Source organism: Bactrocera dorsalis, chromosome 6 (assembly GCF_023373825.1).
Source record: "Bactrocera dorsalis isolate Fly_Bdor chromosome 6, ASM2337382v1, whole genome shotgun sequence".
Classification (NCBI taxonomy): Eukaryota; Metazoa; Arthropoda; class Insecta; order Diptera; family Tephritidae; genus Bactrocera; species Bactrocera dorsalis.
In genome coordinates, this window is record NC_064308.1 from 27,702,858 (window position 1) to 27,722,615 (window position 19,758).

A 19,758-nucleotide genomic window follows, 5' to 3' on the forward strand; every position below is an offset into this window, starting at 1 on the left:
TATATTTTTTTAATCTACAGGACCTCCTCTATCCGTACATACCAATTTTAACCCCGAAATCCGGGGAGACTATTCGAAAATTTACCCTATTTTTTAATCACGACTTCCTCTTTCCAGCGATACCTTTAGATCGCGGCGCCAAAGAAATCGGAATTGTGCTGAGAAAATGAATGATCAACTTCCACCCAGGTATCAACAAATGCTTCCTATGGTAATTTACCTTAAACGCTTGAACATCAATAAACATTTACCATATGTCAATGGATATCAACAGAATTTGCAGATTTAAATCCACATCAGCTGTAGCAATTACTAAATAACTGTGCCGTAATGAAAGTTTCAATTACAGTTTGAATTATACATCGCCTACAAAACACGAAAATAAAACCTTGCTGCAACACCTGCTATAAGCCTATCGTTACACGAGCAATAAAAAGCGAAGAGCAAGCTGGTGATATTTAACGGTGCATCTCGACAGGATAAAATTTATGTTATACCAACAGTATTGCCGTGCCTATTGCATGTGGAGCAGAGAGCTGCAACGAGTATGATAAAATCAGAACAAACAGTCGTGCCAAAAACACAATCAAATGAATTCAGTTCAGAATAGACAACATTGTTAATCAATTCGTGTATCTGCCAGCGTACTCTGACCTGATGCAACATGAACAATCTGTTCTTCGGCAATCACGATCGTGTAAACGTATAGCTGGCTTCGGTTGCAATCGTATCATGTCAGTTCATAGCGTTGCGACGATTGTTAAAAAAAAGTAAATCTTCGAGAAAATCTATGGGTTAATCTAAAAGTACAGCAAACAACAACAATTTTCTGCTGGACTGATTTGAATCATGTGTGGCAAAATATGTATCAGCTTTGAAAATGTGCGCATGTTACAAATTTTCGATGCGTAAACAATGCAAATTCCATCGATTACGTACATACATATATACATACATTTCTTGTATGTATGTACTCGATGGAATTTCCATTATACCTATAAAGCAAGGCATACATGCACCAATTATTGTATCAACTTCAACGAATTGAACAACTGATTGCTACGTATATGGGGCAGTTGTATGAGTTTAATCAACTGGTTAGATGAAAATCAAAATTTTTTTATATTTTGTGAAGTTGGTTGTGTTAGTTGGATAGTGTTTGGGTTGGTTGTGCGATTTCAAACGATTTCGCCATTTTATTTCGGCTGTCGAAGAGAGCGCGTCATATGTAATAAGTAAAGCAACAACTTCCGAGCTCATGTTTAAGCAACGAAGTGAATATTCAAAATGAAGTTGGCCTCAAAATTGTATTAAAAGTTGTGTCGTGTGTAGCGACAAGGGCAATTTCTAGCCCAACTCAATCAACCAACTAATTGATGTGTGTATGCCTTGCATAACATATGTTGTACATACATACATGTCCATACAAACATATGTATTTGAAATAGAACAGACCCAGCCAACCACGGCTACCCGCTTGTGACAAATATTTCAATGCAACTACACATTTTTTCTCTTTGCACTAACACCAACGCACATTTTCGGGTTATTTTTTGTTGTATGATCACATGTATACGTACGTGAGTGGGTTAAATATTCGGTCGGCCTAAGACACACTCTATATGTTTATCCCCTCGTTTACCACCATGTTACCCACTGATTATCTGGTTTTTTACCCGCTGATGGTTTGCAGGGGAAGTGCCCGACTAAATCAGTGTTTAGGGGATGATATACAAACCGAACGCTGTCGATCATTTTAATCATTGAAGCATAAGTATGCATCACTTCGGGTATTTTCTGCTGATACGAACGTTCATAAGCAAATCAGGTATAAGCTGTCGATCATTTTAATCATTGAAGCATAAGTATGCATCACTTCGGGTATTTTCTGCTGATACGAACGTTCATAAGCAAATCAGGTATAAACCGATCGCTAGTGATACAAAGTTGTTCTCTATCGTTGATTTGAAGAAAACAGTTCGCTTCATGTACATGAACTGAACTGGCAGAATCAGACAGAGTAACGGATCAGTACTTATACTATGTTCAGACCGACACTTAATCACACGATTTCGGCCGTTGAATGGATTATCCCACTAATCTTAAAAATTTATCAAGATTTCCCCATACAAAAATGACAGTTCCAAATCACTTCATTGAAATGATTTAAAACTGATCCACGCTAAATCTGTCCGTGCGACTCTGATTTTGCGCAATCTACTTGTCAGCACTGGAAAAATACTAGTCAGCACTGGAAAACTGTTACATTATCACAGCTGATTTAGACACTACAAAGGGAAAAAAATGTAAACAAACAAAATTTTTTTAAAGCAATGAATCTAATTTCACCTAAAAATCGACCAAGCAAATGAAAATTGCATCCATTATTTCTATTATATGGAAAATACTTGAAAAAAGACGGCTTTTATTTCAAAATATTATATGACAATCTTTTCTTTTGATAAATATTAAGCGATGTGAATTCTTGAATGACAATAACAGCTGTTTTTGATCTTTCTAACGGCAGTGAGAACACTGCTGGGTTATGAAATGCTTAAATGTAAACTAATCTTTGAAATTTTCGGTCTGAACATAGTATTAAGTATAAACAAAAATTTATTACTCGTTGCAGTTCTCTGATGTGGAGACTCTATATTGCTTATAGAAAGCAATATATGGAATACTCATTAGTATGCCATATATTGAAAGCATTAACTTCAGCAGTTTGACAGCCCAGTTTTCATGTCTATGAAAATTTCGAAGAGGCAACATATCCCATTTACACATATACTGACGACATTTTCATTTCGGTAATATTGAATTTAGTAGAGCGAGTATTAAGACAGTTGTATTATATTGTTACAAAAGTAGTATTAAGTTGTATTTGTATTGCTATATGCATCCTTTATTATGAACAATAGGTGTAGGTATATGGAATAGCATTTGTCTTGTTGTAGACATCTGGCGCCACGGCTGTCTGCTTGTCGAAACAATAGACATCTGGCGCCGCAGCCGTCTGCTTATCTACTTAAACAATTGCTGAGTCTGGCGCCACGGCTGTCTGCTTGTCTAAGAAATAGCTGCATTTGGCGCCGTATAGCATTATGTTCTGGTAATTTCCAGACGCAATATTCTAGAAGGACACGTCGGCATCAGCGAGAAGTGCGTGGCTATATAAGCCGTGGCAGCGCCAACGTAATCAGTCAGTGCTAAGAGTAAACTGTTATAGTGTAGACGAGTTGTAAAATAAAGAGTTGAATTAAACAGTTTTTGGTTTTATTCGTCAATCCAGAGATACGAACCTAGCAAAGTAAACTAGCAAGCAGTAAAATCGTAACAATATTATAAAACTAAAGTACATTTTCAAAATAACATATTTCCAAAAAATTTATATTTAGTTGAATATCGTTAATTTACAGAAAAATTGTGCAAAATGGGTTGGGAATGAGCAAATTCTTAAATTTAATAAACTTATACAAGCATAAATCAAAAAATTATTGCTCATATCAAATGTATTATTTTAATTGGTATATAAACTTTATGAAACATTTATTATAGTCTAAAACTATGATATATTTTTCTGCAATAAATATTGAAAAGCTTAAAGCATGCGCTTCATCAGTTCGAACATACCTACCCGACGCCTTTTTGCAAAAGATTACGTTATGAAAACAAATGCCCACATGGAGATTTGGCAATGGGAATAGCAATAGATTCGACAGTTAGTATACCATCAATTTTTGCATGTCGAGATGCCCCGTAAGAAATGGCGTTATGATGGACTACCAACAGAGAACGTACATTTATAGCAGAGAACGTTTATAATCGAGAAGGTGCACGTTTCAAATATCGTAACTTTTCGAAGGCGTACTCGGGAGGATGGAGTCATGTGTAGAAGTTCACGCAAGTAGTTCTCTGATTGCCATTCACTTTGGGAGTGGCCAGAAACGATTCTTTGACATGTGACTCAAACAGCACACGACTTCCGGTCTTTGATCAAGTATCCTCTGGGTAGCCTAAGAACATCCGTTTGAAGGTGAGCTAAAGTGAGAAGGCGAAACATCCCCTGCATAGGGTTATGCGCTGGGTTTGGGACCCGCCACGTAAAAAAACACCCCCAATGAAAAACAACAAACAGCCTCGGATGAGAGACCCCCCTTTTGATGACGACCATCGCAAACGAAGGCATGCACCTGGAATGTCAGGTCCCTTAATTGGGAAGGTGCCACTGCCCAGCTGGTTGATGTCCTCGTGAAAATAAAGTCTGACATCACCGCCGTCCAAGAAATGCGATGGACGGGACAAGGACAGAGACGAGTAGGTCCTTGTGACATTTACTACAGTGGCCATATAAAGGAGCGCAAGTTTGGTGTGGGATTCGTGGTGGGAGAGAGACTCCGTCGCCGAGTACTATCATTCACTCCGGAGAATGAACGTCCAGCCACAATCCGCATCAAAGTGACGTTCTTCAACATATCGCTGATTTGCGCCCACGCCCCGACGGAAGAGAAGGACGATGTGACCAAGGATGCCTTTTATGAGTGCTTGGAGCGCACTTATGTGAGATGCCCCCGCCACGATGTAAAAATCGTGCTTGGCGACTTCAACGCCACGGTGGGCAAAGAAGGTATCTTTGGCACTACGGTCGGTAAATTCAGCCTCCACGAGGAAACATCCCCAAATGGGTTGAGGCTGATCGACTTCGCTGGGGCCCGAAATATGGTTGTCTGTAGTACTAGATTCCAGCATAAGAAGATTCATCAAGCTACCTGGCTGTCTCCGGATCAAAAAACTACCAACCAGATCGATCATGTTGTGATAGACGGAAGACACGTCTCCAGTGTTTTAGATGTGCGTGCGCTCCGAGGTCCTAACATCGACTCGGACCACTATCTTGTTGCAGCTAAGATTCGCACCCGCCTCTGTGCAGCAAAAAACGCACGCCAACAAACGCAAGGAAGGTTCGACGTCGAGAAGCTGCAATCACAAAAGACAGCCGAACGATTCTCTACTCGGCTTGCACTCCTGCTCTCTGAGAGCACTCGTCAACAACTCGGTATAAGGAAACTGTGGGACGGCATTTCAAACTCCTTACGTACAGCTGTAACCGAAACCATTGGTTTTCGGAAAGTGCAAAAGAACAGCTGGTACGACGAGGAGTGCCGTGTCGCAGCGGAGAGAAAACTGGCTGCCTACCTCGCAACGTTACGATCGACCACAACACGTGCGGGATGGGATAGATACCGAGAGTTGAAGAGGGAAGCGAGACGCATTTGCAGACAGAAGAAGAAAGAGGCCGAAATGCGTGAATACGAAGAGCTTGATAAGCTGGCCGACAGGGGTAATTCTCGAAAATTTTAAGAAGAAATGCGGCGACTTACAGAAGGTTTCAAGACCGGAGCATACTCCTGTAGAACCCCCCAAGGTGATTGTTCAAAATTGAACATGTTCGTTGCTGCCAAAGCACGGACAACAATATTATATTTAAACCTTTTATATATTTCGATGTTGAATAAGATAAGAAATAATCTAGCTATTGGAATCATACAGTCCACTACTAATAGATATCTATGTTCAAATATATTGAACTTACGTACAAAAAAATACATAAAAATATATGCATTGATATGCAGCATACAAACATATGTATATGAGGCACGTATGCATTAATAAGTGATACGCATGCACTCAAGAAATACATACTAAACATATTTACTTAGGTTTGGGCAATTGATTACAAATGCACATGTGCACTTGAAAACAACCCAAACCAAGCAATAAAAATTATACTTGTATGACAGCACACACACACACACATGTATTGTATTGTATAGTTGAAAAACAACCCCATGTGGTGTGCTGTATATATATATATTTAATTAGATAAGTTAGACTTCTAAAATAGTATATAAGGTTTACAAATTTAATAATAAAATTAGAATAAATAAGTTCTCACTCAATGAAAGTCTTATATTGCCCCCCACCAGAGGTAAGGATTATAAGAAACTCTATTGAGGTAATAACATTTTTTGGTCCTTCGAGCCGGATGAAGAGCTCGGCCAAATTAAAAAGTCCTGTACTTACAAAACAGGCAAAATACAAAAAAGCCCTGTTAAAAATACAGGCAAAATAAAGCAAAACTAATTGTAAGACGGGTGTATATTCCCGCATATTAGCAAGATAAAATAACTTTTACAAACATTTTTTGGTCCTATCGAGCCTAAAAAAAAAGAGCTCAGCCAAATTGAAAAAAAAGCCCTGATATTATACAGGCAAATAAAATAAAGTAAGCCCTGTAATTAATATATATACAGGCAAAATTAAATTGTAAGACGGGTGTATATTCCCGCATATTAGCAAATTAAAACCAAAATAATTGTAAGACGGGTGTATATTCCGCATATTAATATCATGACAAATAAAGTCAAATCAAATACATGTGATTTGGATCTTGGAATCTTCATATTCAAGAGGAAAATTGAACTCCTCAGGAAAGTAATGAAAGATCTCCACAAAATCACTACAATAAAAAGTGATCATATTAAACAATTGAAAATTTTATTTCTTCAAATGCACAATTTTCACACAAAGTACTTTTCAAGCATTTTTGTTGAAGTTGAAAATTTGTATTTTGAAATAACGGCGGAGTATTTCCAAAATCTCAAACTTTGTAAAGCGAGATTACAAGAAGGAGAGCCCGAAATAACTTACAGTTCTCTACAGCGTGATGTGCTGTTAGAAGATTTTACGATAGAAGAAGAACCAGAAATTTTGTACCGTTTTGACTCGGATTTAAAATGTACAAAAGTTCCTATCTTTTATCTGCCTTGTATATATCTATCTTCTGCTGAGGAAGAAACAGCAGAAGCAATAGAGGAAGGCAATAAACCAAAAAATGAAGCTGAAGAAGAATCACTTGAAGAACTTCGTAAGCCTTCAAAAACTGAGGAATCTCACAATATCATATCTCTTCCGGCAGGCTCACATTTTGGAGAAATGTGGGACAGTGAAGTCCAGACGAAATCGTTTGAAGATAAGGACGAAACTGAAGTATTTGAATACATTTTAGAAGACAAGCTGCGCGTAGAGGAAAATACTTTTGAGGAGCAAGGCACATTTAACGATGTGAACAATAAAATGTCTCCTTTGGAAATTGAGGAGAATGCAAAAGATGAAATAAAATATCTTGCAGAAAGAGATGTTGAAGTTGATAACGGAAGTGTTTCAAACGATGGTCCAGAGGGGGAAGAGGAAAATGCAGGCGAATCGAATGAGGAATCGATAAATGTAACTATTGGTGAAGACGAACAAAAACTTTTGCATGATAAGGCACCTGATAAAAAGGAAAAATGCACCGATGCAGAAGGTGATACTACCGGCAAGAATTCAGCGCAAAAGAGTACAAAAACGGTTGCAGCTTTGGATGACACAAGAACATCCAAGAGTGGATCCAGCAGCAGTAAATGCAGCAAGTCTGATGACGATAAATCAAAGAGAAAAGATAAAAAGTCCGGCGACAAAAAGGATAAAGACATTAGTGAACAAAAATCATCTTCAAACAAGTCTTCGCAGAAGGATGACAAAGAAACGTCTTCAGTGAATATCTCTACAAAATCGTCGTCCACAAGAAAGCAGACAACACCTTCAGGTAATTTTTGGATATCCGGGTTATCTTCATTAACGAGAGCCAGGGATCTGAAAACTATATTTTCTAAATATGGAAAAGTTATCGGAGCCAAGGTGGTCACCAACACCGCTACACGTTGTTATGACTACGTAACAATGCCATCATCGTCGAGTGCCAGTCGTTGCATTGAGAATTTGCATCATACCGAACTCCATGGACGAATAATATCAGTAGAGCTCACTAAAAACGAAATCAGCAACTCAACAAGTGTCGCCAAAACACGAATGGATAAAACAAAAATAGATCCAGTTGGAAAAGCGGATGTAGTAACAACCATTTGGGAGTTACTAATACCATGGCAGCTTGCGTTAAAACAACCGGACACATAACATTGCTATTCTTTATAGTCGGCGTGCTAGTAGCAATCTTCATTCACTATCGATTGAAAACCAGGCGACGACTACAAACTGCAATCACTTTCCCAGCAGTCACTTTTGCCGCCCGGGAGAATGTTCAAAATTGAACATGTTCGTTGCTGCCAAAGCACGGACAACAATATTATATTTAAACCTTTTATATATTTCGATGTTGAATAAGATAAGAAATAATCTAGCTATTGGAATCATACAGTCCACTACTAATAGATATCTATGTTCAAATATATTGAACTTACGTACAAAAAAATACATAAAAATATATGCATTGATATGCAGCATACAAACATATGTATATGAGGCACGTATGCATTAATAAGTGATACGCATGCACTCAAGAAATACATACTAAACATATTTACTTAGGTTTGGGCAATTGATTACAAATGCACATGTGCACTTGAAAACAACCCAAACCAAGCAATAAAAATTATACTTGTATGACAGCACACACACACACACATGTATTGTATTGTATAGTTGAAAAACAACCCCATGTGGTGTGCTGTATATATATATATTTAATTAGATAAGTTAGACTTCTAAAATAGTATATAAGGTTTACAAATTTAATAATAAAATTAGAATGAATATATTCTCCCTCAATGTAAGACTTTCAATTCCCCCCACCAGCGGTAAGGATTGTTAGAAGCTATATTGAGGTATTAACAGTGATCTAGCCACCGATGCCCAGAGCATACTTAGATTATGGAGGGAACACCTCTCCAGCCTGCTGAATGGCAGTGATCGCATAACATCAGGAGAAGGCGAATCCCCAATCGATGACGATGGAGCAGACGTTCCATTACACGGCCATGAAGAAGTTCGAATAGCAATTGCCCGCCTGAAGAACAACAAAGCGGCAGGGGCCGACGGATTGCCAGCCGACCTATTCAAACACGGCGGCGAAGAACTGATAAGGAGCATGCATCAGCTTCTTTGTAAAATATGGTCGGACGAAAGCATGCCCAACGATTGGAATCTAAGTGTGTTCTGCCCAATCCATAAAAAAGGAGACCCCACAATCTGCGCAAACTACCATGGGATTAGCCTCCTCAACGCCGCATATAAGGTTCTATCGAGCGTATTGTGTGAAAGATTAAAGCCCACCGTCAACAAACTGATTGGACCTTATCAGTGTGGCTTTAGACCTGGTATATCAACAACCGACCAGATATTCACCATTCGCCAAATCTTGGAAAAGACCTGTGAAAGGAGAATCGACACACAACACCTATTCGTCGATTTCAAAGCTGCTTTCGACAGCACGAAAAGTCGCTGCCTTTATGCCGCGATGTCTGAATTTGGTATCCCCGCAAAACTAATACGGCTGTGTAAGCTGACGTTGAGCAACACGAAAAGCTCCGTCAGAATCGGGAAGGACCTCTCCGAGCCGTTCGATACCAAACGAGGTTTCAGACAAGGCGATTCCCTATCGTGCGACTTTTTCAACCTGCTTCTGGAGAAAATAGTTCGAGCTGCAGAACTCAACAGAGAAGGTACCATCTTCTATAAGAGTGTATAACTGCTGGCGTATGCCGATGATATTGATATCATCAGCCTCAACACCCGCGCCGTTAGTTCTGCTTTCTCCACGAGACGAAATATCTCCTGTCATCAAAGAAACAGTCGTCGCACTCGCGGCTTGGCACACCCGTCACTGTTGACAGTTGTAGATAATTTCGTCTATCTTGGAACCAGCGTAAACACCACCAACAATGTCAGCCTAGAAATCCAACGCAGGATAACTCTTGCCAACAGGTGCTACTTCGGACTAAGTAGGCAATTGAGAAGCAAAGTCCTTTCTCGACAAACAGAAACCAAACTCTATAAGTCACTCAAAATTCCCGTCCTGCTATATGGTGCACAGGCTTGGACGATGTCAACAACGGATGAGTCGACGTTGCGAGTTTTCGAGAGAAAAGTTCTGCGAAAGATTTATGGTTCTTTGCGCGTTGGCCACCGCGAATATCGCATTCGATGGAACGATGAGCTGTACGAGATATACGACGACATTGACATAGTTCAGCGAATTAAAAACAGCGGCTACCTGGCTAGGTCATGTTGTCCGGATGGACGAAAACACTCCAGCTCTGAAAGTATTCGACGCAGTACCCGCCGGGGGAAGCAGAGGAAGAGGAAGACCTCCACTCCGTTGGAAGCACCAAGTGGAGAAGGACCTGGCTTCGCTTGGAATATCCAATTGGCGCCACGTAGCGAAAAGGAGAAACGACTGGCGCGCGGTTGTTAACTCGGCTATAATCGCGTAAGCGGTGTCTACGCCAATTAAGAAGAAGAAGACTCGGCAGAGATGGAAAAGTCTCACCACAGACAAATTATGAGCGTGTTTCACCACATTTAACAGCGATTAAGGGGTTTTTAGAGTCTATGAGAAATAGCATGTTAATGCAGGGCAATATACATACATGTGTATTTATATGCAGGCGATTTTTGGTTGGCGGAAAAGTTCCTGTATGCTACATATGATTTTTTCTAGAGCTAACATATATGTACATATCTGTATGTTTTACGGGGGAAATTGCGCCAAAATGAAAGGTAAAGAGGGGATTCTGCTTTTTGATTGGAACAGTTTTTGTATACTTTATATGTATATACATTTATATAATATATGTATAATAATATATCTTTCACTGGGAAAATTGCGCCAAAAATGAAAGTTGAAGAAGAAATCGTCAACGGAATTTTAGTTCTAAATGAATTTTGTCGCGGAAAGACTGCCAATTCGATTTTATACGATTTTTCAAATTGTTTTAATTAAAACAAAATGAGCAGTAAATGTTAAAAAAAAATGTCGCGTTCCGGAGAGCACATCAGAATCTCCCGGGAGATTCTTTTTATTCCCTAGGAAGCAGGAGGAGTTGCAGAAGTGGGTGGAAAATTTACGGATCCCACCAACGCAGGATTTACCCACCTACAATGCATTTGTTTGCATTAAGCACTTCGAACGAAGTGCAGTAGGCGTGAAAAAATTGAAGGCAAGAGCTGTGCCCTTAATCTTGGTTAGTACTTTGCTTTAAAATGTAAAATGTGCATGTATTGTATTTTTAACAAATGTGTTCATATGTATATGCATATACATATGTATGAAAGTGTAAACAATAACGGCAGTGCCTTTAATGTGTTAAGTGCACTTTTAAATTCGATAACACAAATATTAATATTTTGTGCAAAAAGTACATACATACATAAGTATGCAAATATTTAAAACAAGCGATGAGCGATGCGCGGGCAGAGCGAAGTGAAGTGAAGTGTGTGTGTGTTGCGCATTGTGCAGAGTACGTTTGAATGTTCCTAGGTCTAGTGGGCAGTATTAGGGTGTGTCAATATTTTCAACCAAATATTTACATACTAGTGCTGACTCAAATTGGGTGTGCCCACCCGTCACTGTGACTTATGAACGTCCTAAAGGAGGTGTAGGAGTAGAAGAGGACGACATAAAATTGAAAGAGTTCGAACAATATTCCATATTAGAGGAAAGAAGATTAAGATTAAGACCCCAAAAAAGCGACGTAGGCTCTGCTTTAAACAGTCGCGAACGATTTGCTCGATCGGCACGGTATTATCAAAGCAATGCGCTTAGATTAAATAAAAAGATTGAAGAGTTAGAGGGGGTGATTAAAGATTTAGAGAAAAATATGAAGACCTAGAACAACGTGCAATAGTTGCGGATGTAACTTCACTCTGCCCGGGCGAGGTCGGAGGTATAAAAGCCTTTCTCTCCGCATACCGGCTCTGCGGACGAGTGACCAACCCTTTCCGGTTTACTCGTGGGACCAAAATATGAACGAATACAATAACAATACAACAACTACAACAACCATGACGACAACAGCGACGACTAAGGACATAAGCTATAGGAATCCAATCACGGAATCCGAAGAAGACGAACTACTTGCCTCCAGCCAGGAGACGAGTAAGAGTACTACCGGGCATACCAACCAAAGTATACCGGTAGATACAGCAGTGAAAACCTCAGATATAAGGGAGGAAGCGCCCACCTCCAAGGCTGCCATGAGCACCAACCAAAGTGCACTGGCGGCTAAGGGAGAGAGCAAAAAGAAGTGCAAAAACAGCTGAGAAAAAACGGGTACCAGAGGGCAGTCTTCATACTAGGGAAGATAGCCAAAGACCTGGCAGCCGGTACACCAGTTGATGAGGCTGAAACAAAGCGCCTCAAATCCATCGTCGCGGAACATGAAAGCTACCTGAAAAGGAAGCAATCACAACCTGAAGAAGAGAGCAAACGAGAGAGCATTTCTCAGAAAAGAAATCGCTCCACCACAGAAGTACCCGGAACTCAGCCCAAAAAACCGAGGAGGAGTGAGGGCGAACACAGAGCACAACAACGGCAAGGCATTTCTGCGATGTAGCCAGGGATAGCCTGCAGGTGGCCATTATAGATAGAAATTCCTCCTCTCCGAGCACTATACAGGAGAGATGGGTGGAGATCGACGTCAGATTGTCGAGTATGGTGCTAAGCTATGTACTCGATAATCCTGCGGGTCCTCACCCGGAGTTTGACTCCTCTGAGACCCTCAGGGGCTACAGGGTCATCAGGTGCGCGGACCAGGCCTCGCTGGATTTCTTGACGGGTAGTGTTGCTAAAATTAGCAACGCCTTTGAAGGCCTCCAACTGAGGATTATACCCGCCAGAGACATTCCCAAGAGACCTCGTGCTCGTATTTGGCTACCCCCACTAGAGGAGCCAGGCGAAAAACTCCTGAGGTGCATTAAGCTGCAGAACAAATCTATACCTGATATAGATGAGTGGCAGCTTATCAAGGAGGAAAAACCGAATAAAGCAAGCAAGCCAATACTAGTGGCCATTTGCGATGAGTCCATTGAGGCTCTGAAGAAGACTGACTACAAAATCAGCTTCGGAATACGCAAGGCTAGACTAAAAATCTTCCAAGGCGACAAAGCAGCTGACGAAGACGACACGGAAGAGGTCAACGACGCCAGCCGGTTGCTAAGGAATGTGGGCATTGAAGAACCCCGAGATGCCCAATAACAATAACATAAGATGCGTGCAGATTAACCTGCAGCACTCGAAGAGTGCTACAGCGAATCTGACAACCCTCGTGAACGAGAGGGGCATCGACATCAGCCTAATACAGGAGCCCTTGGTCAATGAAGATTCCATAAAAGGGCTAAACAGAAGCAACCATAACCTGTTTTACACACGGAACAGAGGAAAACCTTGGGCATGCATTCTTACCAATAAACGTATAAATGCATTTCTTTGTCCTAATTACAGCACAGCAGATATCACAGTGGTAAAGGTGGAACAGAAGGAAAAACCCTTCTTCTTGGTCTCGGCCTACTTGGCCCATGACGAAGACATACCACTGGCCACGCTCACCAGACTAGTAGAGGAGAACAGGAAGGAGGATGTCCTAATTGGGTGTGATGCAAACGCAAGGCACACCGTATGGGGTAGCTCCAGTATAAACACCAGAGGTGAATCACTCTTGCAGTATATTTTGAATAGTAATCTAAGTATTTGCAACAAGGGCGATAAGCCAACTTTTATTTTCACAAGCTCGGATAGGTTTCCGGGGTGGGAGGAAGTGCTTGACCTCACGCTATCAACAGACACAGACAGTCTGGTTGTGGATAACTGGAGGGTGTCCGATGAGCTTTCCATGTCGGATCACTCCCGGATACTCTTCAGCATCCGCGAGAGGTACAGTGCGCCTCTCACATACCGGAACCCTAGAAGAACGGCATGGGGAAAATTTACCAGTATAGCAACAAAATGCCTCGAAAAGGGAGGCAATAAGAGTATCAGAAATCCTGAAGAACTAGATTCAGAAGTAGAGAAGTTGGAAAAAATCTCAACCACAACTTTTAATAAATCTACTCCGTTAACAGTTTTGAAAAAGAGAAAGTCCCTTTGGTGGAACAGTGAACTCAAGAATTTGAGAACACAACTAAGGAAAGCTTTCAATGAGAGTTTTAGAACCAAAATCTGGCAGCCATATAAAGATATTATGAAGGTATACAAAAAAGCAGTCAGGAAAGCTAAACACGACTCATGGCGATCTTTCTGCACATCGATAGAAAGTTGCAGAGAAGCCGCTAGGCTGAGTAAAATGCTATCCAAAGATCACATTAATACTGCCTACATTAGGGCGGAGGGAAGTGATTGGACCTCCTCGGCAAAAGAGTCTCTGGAGGTACTAATCACAACGTACTTCCCCGGGAGTCAGCAAACACCTTCATCGAGGGTTCAACCAGAACCACCGCTGAACGCAGCTGACTATCGAAGCCAAATAGTAGACAAAAGAAAAATCAAATATGCCATAAATAGTTTTGCACCATTTAAAGCGGCAGGTCCTGACGGGATTATGCCCATAATGCTGCAAAAACTGGTAGAACCAATGGTCCAAAGGCTAGAAAATATATACAAAGCGAGCATTCAACTATCTTACATCCCAAGAAGTTGGAAAAGGAGTAAAGTTGTGTTCCTTCCGAAACCAGGCAGAAGAACACACGAAAATGTCAAGGATTTTAGACCTATAAGCCTTACCTCCTTTATGCTGAAGGTACTAGAAAGGCTAATAGATCTACACGTAAGAACAATAATGGCGGAGAAGTTATTGAAGTCCCAACATGCGTACATAAAGGGCCGATCAACCGAAACCGCCCTTCACGAGGTGATAAGTGTGATTGAAAAATCACTACACCACAAACAATACACCATGGCTGCTTTTCTAGACATAGAGGGCGCCTTCAATAACATAGAAGTAAATGCGATAATTAATTCTCTGGCGCATGGGGGTAGAGATGACACTGTGTGCAGATGGATACTATCGATGCTTGAGAATAGGAAGATTATAGCTTCAAACGGCGCTGCAACACAAACAAGTTATGTGAGTAGAGGGGCGCCTCAAGGGGGGGTCCTTTCTCCGCTTCTATGGGTTGTAGCGCTGAACGAAGTACTCCTCCAACTAAACGGTGGAGGAGTGAAAGCGGTAGCGTATGCAGACGATATAGTGTTGTTGGGTCAGGTATGTTTCCTTCAACAGTCAGCGAGATTATGGAAAGAGCACTTCGTAGGTTAAACCTATGGGCTAAAAACAATGGTCTAGGAGTTAACCCGAACAAAACAGAACTGATGATATTCACAAGCAGAACCAAAATACCTCAGTTTCAACTTCCGGTACTAAATGCTACAACACTCACTCTATCCCCAACAGCTAAATACTTGGGGGTGGAGATTGACACTAAACTGTCCTGGAAAATAAATATAGAAAAAATAATAAACAAAGCATACATGGCCTACTATACTTTTAAGAAAATTGTCAACAAGAATTGGGGCCTCAAACCAAGTATAATCATGTGGATGTACACGGCGGTCAAAAGACCTATACTTACATATGGAGCTCTGGTATGGTGGCCAGCGCTAAACAAACAATACAACATTAGAAAATTAAATGGAATACAAAGAGCAGCATGTGCGGGCGTTACGGACTGCGGAGTGGGCACGGGGGTATTCTCTGCTGATCTGGGAATATCTCTCTCTATACGTCTACCGAACTCAGCTAGCATCTTCCAAGCAGAAGTACTGGGCATAGAAAAAGCCTGCGAAGTTCTGTTAGAAATCCACGGGAATATACATAAAGCAACTATATTTACGGATAGCCAGGCGGCCCTCCTGGCATTGTCTTCACCCATGACTAATTCCAGAATAGTTCACAATTGCAAGAGCGCACTAAGCTCAATAAAAGACAAGCTCCAGCTAAACTTGATCTGGGTTCCTGGCCACAGGAACATTTTCGGTAACGAAAAAGCAGACGAGTTGGCAAAGGCAGGAGCTTTCCTCAATGAATTCGAGGCGGAGATAATACCAAGCCCGCTAGGATCGATCAAAGGAGAGATCAATAGACAATTTCAACAAATTGCAAACAACAGGTGGAAAAACATTACAAAATGCGTCATAACTAAACAATTATGGCCAACATATGACAGGAAAAGAACCATCGACTTATTAAATAGGTCAAGAAAAAGTATTTACAGAATTACAGCTACCACAACAGGGCACTGGCCATTTGAGGAACATGCATCCAAAATGGGTATGCCCTACAACGACATCTGCCGCGGCTGCGGAGTAGCAGGGAACAAGGAAACAATCTTCCACATTCTCTGCGAATGCCCAGTTCTAGCACAGATCCGACACAAAACACTCGGAATCCACCAAGCACCAACCCTTGATTGGATTTCCACCAAAAGCATATCGGACACAAGTAGTTTCATAGAAACCTCGAAATGGTTTGAGAGAGAAGGTGAAACGTAATAGCAGATACAGGAGGTTCTACGAATTAGTGTATCAAAATGGCATATCAGTGCTAATTGAGCCCTATAGGGCTGCACTCCTACCTACCTACCTACCTCACTCTAATGCTATAACATTCGCTAGGATGATCGTCACCAAGCGCATTGTTTTTAGTGACAATGAAAGGACATTGACACAAAACATTAATTATATGTCCACCAAATCATATAGTTTCATGCGTGACGATTTAGGTTTTGCTTTACCAAGCAAGATTTCTCTTTTGCGTTGGCGCCCCATTAGTGATGTTGTCCCTGGTATCGATGCCAATGTCTTGGGAAATTTAGAAAAAATTTCCAAAAAAATGTCCGCTTTAGAACGAAATTGCGTTTTGTTATTTGATGGAATATCAATAAAGTCCGACCTAACTTATAATAGAGTTAGGGATGTAATTAATGGGTTTGGGGATTATGGGGATGGCCAACGTGATATGATTATAGGTAGTAAGTGTTGTTTTTTTATGATAAAAGGGTTATGTTCCAATTGGAAATATGTATTTTCATATTACATTACCAAGACGGAACTTGCTCTGTCAGAATTGAAAGGAATTTTGAGCAAAAACATCGCATCACTAAAGTCAATAGATCTCAACGTAAAGGCTTTAGTGTGCGATCAAGGGCCTTCAAATACTTCACTTTTCAATTTGTTAAAAATTACTGAAGAAAATCCCTTTTATATGCACGAAGGTTTAAAAATATTTTGGTTAATTGACTATTGCCACCTTTTTAAGTCCGTCCGTAATACATTTATGAAATATGATATTTCAACTCCAAATGGAATAGCCAGCTTCAAAGTTATAAAAAAACTTTACTCTATCGATCAGAGCAATATGCACTTTAAAATATGCCCAAAACTTACAGAGGCCCATGTTTATCCCAGCGTGTTTGAAAAAATGTCCGTGAAACGTGCATCTCCAGTTCTGAGCAATTCGGTTGCTGCTGGCATTGAAATGGCATAAGTCTATTCGGCTCCGAGGAATATTTATTAAAATGTGCACAGCCTACTCAGCTATTTATTAAAAAAATGAATGATCTTTTCGATGATCTAGACTGTAAGAATTTGGTTTCCAAAACTCCGCTAAAATATACGTTATTGAACAATGACTCCGGGAAGGTCCAACGCCTCTATGATTACACAAAATATTTTAAAATCATCAAGCTTCCAGTCTCTAGTCAGGTTAAGTGTATTAGTGGGTTTTGTTCGACAATAAGTGGAATGATTCAGTTGAGCGAAGAGCTATTTAGGGATCAAAAGGTATTGAGGTATATATTCCTTGGGGAAATTAATCAAGATGCGTAGGCCCATCCCTCTGCAAATGAGATACAGTATATTGTAGGTAGATTAATTTCGATGAAAATTTTACGGCAAAATTTTCAAGATAAGGAGGCTAATTGTAAGGATGATGACGACATAAATTTAGATTGGAACCTAGGCCCCGAAGATCGTCATGTAGATGTACAGAGAAACGAACAGGAATCTGAGCAACTCGACCTGGAATCTTTCACTATTCCAGACGAAAATTTTGTTGAAGAGGACGACAAAGCTGACGTCCAGATCAAGCGGTATTACCAAAAAATTCTGTGTAAAATCCATTGCGAAAAATGCACCAAAGCAATGACGAAGACACAAAGTGATTTAACGCTGTATTCGGATGCCCTAATCAGAGCTAAGAACTATAATAACGGCGACTTAAGGCTAGTTAATCCTAGTGATAGGGTCTTCGAAGTGTGTCGACTGCAGATGATGTGGTACGTCAAGCTCTTTAACAAATATGCTCACTATTTTAATGTTCGTAGTCTGATGTTGTCTGCCATAAAACAAAAAATGGAAAATGTTTTTCCTTAATGGTTTGATACAATCAATGCATGTTTCGCCCATAAAATGAAACTATTAGAGCAGTGGTTCCCAAACTTATTTTGTCTACCGCCCACTTTGAGAATAAATATTTTTTTAGCGCCCCCATTTTTTCACCTATTTAAAAACCACTATAACGTCAAATTAATTATTGTGACCTTTATATGTACATATATTAACGGAGAATTCTACATGAAACTTTTACTATAACCAGCAACTTGAAACCTGAGCGCAGTAGGTAACATACAACGGCGCTTAGGTCTCAAGTTAACTCTTACGAGCTCCACCTGCCAATAAGAATGATTATTGAAACACTACTTTATAGTATTAAAACAGAGAATCTTTTATTAAAATAAAAACTAAAATAATGGATCCATATATAAAAACTAATGTGAAGGATGAATCTGATGCTGTTTAATAAGTTTGTTAATATTAGGTTCCAATTTATTCAAGAACAGTCGCAAGTCGCCACGTTCGGTAAAAAGCAAACGATTTCTATTTTTAGTAAGCAGTGTTGTCACAGCACTAAATCCACGTTCACACAAATATGACGATGGGAATGCTATCAAGAATCGTTGAACGATTGACCACAATCCAGGGTACAATTGCGAGATCGGTTTTTGTAGCCGAAATTCTTGGTAACAATTTTTGAACTTGATTTTTATTTCCTCGTTTGTTGTCAATTCTATAAGTTCTTCTTCCAGTTGATGTGACATTGCTATATTGACATTTGAAAACGGATCCAACACCCAGTCTGGTATTTCCAAGTTCAAAATGTCCTGGTATCGTTCGGTGAAATCAATGTGGAGGTTTTCCAAATGTTGGCAGTAGACAAACAATTTGTCGTTACTGCATGATACTGATAAATTCGGAAAATTGTGAAACTCACGTCTGCCCAGATTCTTTTTGTGTAGAAGCAGTTTGGCTGCGAAAGCAGCAACGACGATTTTATACCCTGAACAGGGTATATTAAGTATGGAGACCCTATAAAGTATATATATAAATGATCAGTGTGTTGAGCCATGTCCGTCTGTCTGTCCGTCCGTCTGTCTGTCTGTCTGTCTGTCTGCCTGTATGTCTGCATATATACGAACTAGTCCCTCAGTTTTTAAGATATTCTTTTGAAAGTTTGCAAACGTCATTTTCTCTTCAAGAAGCTGCTCATTTGTCGGAATGGCCGATATCGGACCACTATAATATATAGCTGCCATACAATCTGAACGATCGGAATCAAATGCTTGTATGGACAACTTTCACATTTGACCAGATATATTCACGAAATTTGGTAGAGATTATTTTCTTAGGCAACAATGTAATCTCTGAAGAAATTGTTAAGATCGGTTAACTATAGCATATAGCTGCCATACAAACTGAACGATCGGAATGAAGTTCTTGTATGGACAACTTTCATATTTGACAAGATATGTTCACGAAATTTGGTATAGATTATTTTCTAAGACAACAGAGTAATCTCCGAAGAAATTGTT

General features: G+C 40.1%; 2 protein-coding genes across 26 annotated transcripts in view; one reads left to right on the forward strand and one right to left on the reverse strand.

The window, feature by feature from the left end:
- Positions 1-19,758, reverse strand: part of LOC105233049 (calcium/calmodulin-dependent protein kinase type II alpha chain) — a 417,125-nt gene that overhangs the window by 250,374 nt on the left and 146,993 nt on the right. For 2 of the 25 annotated variants that reach the window (XM_049460529.1, XM_049460542.1), the window contains exon 1: positions 221-494. The exons of 22 other annotated variants lie outside the window; for them this stretch is intronic. The gene's annotated coding sequence lies outside the window, so the exon portion shown is untranslated. Of the gene's footprint in view, positions 1-220; positions 495-19,758 lie in introns of those variants that run through there. One more of the 25 variants, XM_049460528.1, reaches the window with a different exon arrangement.
- The window catches only part of LOC105224889 (ankyrin-3), a 610,175-nt gene that overhangs the window by 1,013 nt on the left and 589,404 nt on the right, over positions 1-19,758 (forward strand). The gene's annotated exons all lie outside the window — the stretch shown is intronic.